Raw genomic sequence first — 4,751 nt, forward strand, 5'->3', positions numbered from 1 at the left:
TAGTGATGTTTAAATCTGAATTTCTCGCACACTCTGGCAAGCCTAGAACTAACATTTGCCTGAGTGATGCAGCTCTYGTAGGAAGCCTTTGGCCCGAACGCAATGCAAAGACATGTCCTGCCACGTGAAAGCTGCAGCTTGCCGCCTCTCTAGCAGCATTGCCCCGGRGCCCGGAGCAGAGGGGTTTTCTGTGGGCAGGGGCTCTGTGAAGCGTGTGGATTTCTTGCCTTGAGCTTCGTAGTGGCTCTGCCTCGCTATCCTTCCTCTCCACGTGGCAGTGCTCAGAGGCCGCCTGAGCCTGGTGTCCAGTAGCTCTGTTGTGACTATGCACGAGTGTGGGGAACCATTATTTATATTTCTTCTAGGTTTCTAGCAAACAGGATTAACCTGTTCCCTTGTTACAGATAGAGTCACAAACTAACGTGGATCAATTAGATATTCCTGTGCGTAGTCTGGTCACTCCCTGTCCCCAGCTRTTCCTTTACAGTGTGCTGTGTAGGAGCCCTTGGAAAGTGGAACTGGTAATACTGGAAATAGTGGGCATGGTATTCTTAGCTTGRGGAAATGACACCTGAGTTCTGCCCTGCAGGCCTGGGCTCTGGGCACTGGGGCAGGGATGCTCAGGGATGGAGGGGGTTGGCCTGGCAGCYGGGGGTGAGGATGCCTCCAGGTCAGCCCAGGAACACCCAAAGCTTAATAACCACCCTCGTAGAGAAACCTATTTTTTCCCTGTAAAAAATGTACGAATGTCAAAAGGGATCCTGTATTTTCTTAAACACTAAGTGTAACATGCAGAGGAATAAAAACGTCTTAAACTGGGCTTCTGTGAACATAGTCCTGCSCGCCCCATCGTGTTGCCGAAGGGCCGGGGGTTGGCTGGGCGCCTGCCGCCTGCCAAGGTAAGGCRCCGGCTGCGAMTCCTCAGCCGGCACCTACGGCCGCRGCTTCGCCACTCGCGGGGCTGCCGCGYGTCTCCGCTCGAGATGAAGGGTTTAGCAGAGCCGGACGCTGGAGCGCTTCGCTTTCCGCTCGGCACGTGCGGCCTCAGCTGGCTCCTAACAAAGCTGCCGAGCCGGCGAGCTGCGCTGCGAGGATTTAATGGTCTGTATCGAGTGCTAATGAATCACGTTTTGGCTGTGGATGTTAGATGTGTGCCTGTTCCCGAACCGCAGCCCCGCGCGTGCTGCTTTGGGGGCTGCCTTGGCTGGCAACACGGGGTGGGAGGGCAGCGGTGCTTGTTAAGGCCCCCTCTCAGCTCCGGGTGCGCAGGGAGGACAGCGGGCAAATCTGTCTCTGCTGCTCGCTGCATGTCAGGAGAAGCCGAACATCAGGACTGTGTCAAGCACGGCTGCCTGCAGAAATACCCGTGGGTCCCAACGTCATGGCCCGGTCCCAGGGTCACGTCCTAGCTCCCTGCCGCGTTGCCGGTGCCTCCGGTGTTACTGGCTTGTGGCCTCCCAGGGTGACAAGATGCCAGCACAGCGGCTCTGGTGCTTCTGGGTGCTCTGAGCTCCCTGGTTCTTCCYGGCCCCCCTAAACCTGCTTCCGGCACCCATAGGTGCGTGGCCCCAGGGAGGTGGTGGTGGAGCGAGCTAGCGGGTGGCTCTCCTGCTGCTCGGGGCTTCTCCCTGCAAAGGAAGCAGCACTTGCTGTCCCTACTGGAGTAGGGGGCAGTGTGCCTTCACCCTCCCAGGCTGGGCGTTCACCTTGCAGCGTGGGACCCGCAGCAGGCTGGGGAGCAGCCTGCTGGCGAACCGTGCCCGCCGCCGCCGCGGGCCTTGGCACGCCGCGGGGAATCCACCGGCGCCACCTCTGCAAACTCATTATCCCCGAGCCGGTTCAGCAGCTCCCGCGCCGAGTGCGGGTGCTGGGCGCAGATAACGCGCTTGCGTTTTCATTAGCCGTAATGGGCCGTTATTAGCCCGGTATCTCCTGGCATCAGCGTGCTTTTACCGCGCGCAGCCCTGCCGGCCGGTGGGGGGCTGGCGGGGAAGCGCTCCGCTATCTGTGACCTGCGCCTTTGTTCTACTGCCTGGATTGATTCAATTACAAGTGTTTTGTGGCAGTGATACTCCGATGATTTCCTCATCCTCCCCTGAGCCATCGGCTGGGTAATTAGAACAAATAAACTTGAAAGCCTTCATAATTTTATGAAAGCATAGCCTCTCCATCGATCGGGTTTCTCGACGGCAAATCCCGTGCTCGGAGAGGGGATGTGCAACCGAGCTGCAGTGGCGGCTCCTGTTAAGCGGGCGCGTTCCCCTCGCGCCCGGGTTTTTATGCTGCCTGCCCTTTTCGGGGAGCGACGGGCGCTTGGCGGCGGCGTTGGCCCTGCGTGCGCCGCGCTCGCCCTGGTCGCTCTTGGAAGCCCCCTTACCAGCGGGGCAGAAACAGCAGCGCCCCGCCGCCGGTGCCCCGATACGGGCCGGCAAGCCGGGGCTTGCCTTTCCCCGACGTAGGCCACAGCGCTGGCTGCTACCGGGCAGCGGGTGCGCGCGCAGGGCCGCGGGCTGCTCCGCGCGTTGCTGTTACGCCGASGGCGCCAGGCGGGAGGGCTCGGAGGCGACGCCGGCGGGGCCCGGCAGCAGGCTGTGCCGGGGGCCTGGGAGGGGAGCGCGAGTCGCTGCGGGGCACTGCGCGCCGGGGCTGGCGGGGCTTCGTCCTGCCGAGCGCTGCTGCTGGCCTGGCCGAGCTGGAGGCGGCTCGTGGTGGCTCGGGAGTTATCAGTCGCGGATTACCCATCTTCAGGAATCCTACGGAGCTTATAAATTAATGCGCCAGCTTCTTTAGAGGCTTAGAAATCCACCCCCACCAGACATCGGCTCTCAGCAGCGCGTAAGCCCCACACGAACTTTTTGACAGCGCGCTGGCCACCGCTTTGGGGCCACCTGGTATTTTCCATGGTGGTCCCGAGTTGTGTGCTCAGCCGGGGCCAGGTCCTGGGGCAGGGGGGTGGCAGAGGCCGGGGCGATGACGCGAGCCCGGCCCGCTCTGCCCCGCCGTGCTGCTGCCCCCGCGGTGGSCAGTCCCGCCTCTGCCCAGGCGACAGTGCTGGGAGGGACTTGCCGGCCCCACGCTGTGGCCAGCGGCCACAAGGGCGCTGTGGATGCTTTGGGGACGGCCAGACGCGGCCCCGCACTCGGGCTCTGCGTTCGCCTGGTGCCCACCCGGGGGGAGCTTGCCGGCAGTCAGACCCCAAATTAGTGGGCAGAGCGCACTCTCCCCACCCCCTCGTTTCCATTAATGATAATTGATAYGGGAACACCTGCCGCCATGAGGGGAACCCAGGCTGGGTGAGAGCTGGTGGCAGTCACGCTCAGCGGTGGAGCACGAGAACGCGGGGCGCTGGGCAGAGGCGGGACCAGGTTCGACACCGGGATTCAGGCTGGTGCAGTGGTGACGTGTGGGACMTTGTGTCCCAGTCACGGGGCCTCCAGCACGGTGGCATTTGCTGCATCAGTGGTGGCTGGACCTCCTGGGGGTGCCCAGGCCTGCTGCCTCCAGGCTTCACGGATCTCCTCCAACCCCCTCTCGCCACGCAGCCTGCACGTGCCGGCAGCGGGCAGCTCCGGAGCAGCCGCTCACGCGAGCGCCGGAGCGTGTGAACGACTCCTACGGCATTTGGTGCAAGGGCTGAGTGGGAAAGGAGCCTGGTCTCTGGCATCAGTCTGGTCCTGTTGCCCCACATCATTAACTTGTGCATCTTTCTGGGAGCCGCTCAGGCCATGACGGCTTCTTGGGGCTGCAGAGCAGGTGCCGGCCTCACCGCAGTGATGGTGGCGGGAGCACCCACGGCCTCCCACCCCGAAGCAGCTCTTGCAGCCCGGCCGCTCCGGACTCCCTCTTCTTCACTGGGACACGGCCGGCAGTGCCGCTTCCCCCGCCGTGGAGCGCCGGGCGCTAATGAGGATGTAAACCCCTGTTATTCCTAAGCCTATTACAAGCTTCAGTGGATTAGACGGTGATATTAGTTGATTGAGATCAAACCAACAGCTAACTTGCTGTGCTAATAAACTGCCCTGATGAAAGGGCCTCAAACTGAATTTTGCTTGGAAAACAGGATTTTTTCCCCCATAATGCTGAAAAACCCCCTGCGACTTTCTCCCCGGTGCTCACTTCCTCCCCTGTAGATGGGGTTCCTGTGGGTCTGCTTCAGTGCACACGAGCAGGCGAGGGAAATCCCTACCACGCGCAGGGAGGGCCGGGAGGCCCTGGCTGCGACCCCGTGGCAGGTCCCTGGCACCACCGGGGAGATCCTCCTCCCTGCGGCACACGCAAACGGGATCCGGCCCTGGAGACGGCCTTTGTCGTGCGTACGGAAAACCCATCCCTGAAGATGCCCAACGCAGCTGACAGCTCCAGCTGGGTTCAGAGGGCTCTTGAGGGCTGCAAAAACTTGCATGGGAAGCATCTCCTGGAAAAAACACCGCTCAGAAGGGCAGCTTTTCCACCTTGCTCCTTTAAACACCTCCTCCGTCCCACAGCAGCGCTACCTCAAGCCCGCTAGGCCTTGAAACGCTCCCAGCGGGTGCAGCGCGAGCTGCTTCTCCCCGGGCTCGGCCTGACGCCGCCCGGGCTCCCGAGGCTCCGGTATTCCGAGGGCATCGCCCCGGCTCCCCGCCTCTGCCGACSGGAGCGGCCGGGGCCGCTTGCGGCCTCTCCTGCCTCCTCCATCCCGCCACCATCAGAGCGGCAGAGCGCGGCGGCCGGTCGCTGCCCAGGGAGGTGGCGCGAGGACGGCGCTGTCGCTC

Source organism: Rhea americana, unplaced genomic scaffold, assembly GCF_003343005.1.
Source record: "Rhea americana isolate MKP2758 unplaced genomic scaffold, rheAme1 scaffold_555, whole genome shotgun sequence".
NCBI classification, from domain to species: domain Eukaryota; kingdom Metazoa; phylum Chordata; class Aves; order Rheiformes; family Rheidae; genus Rhea; species Rhea americana.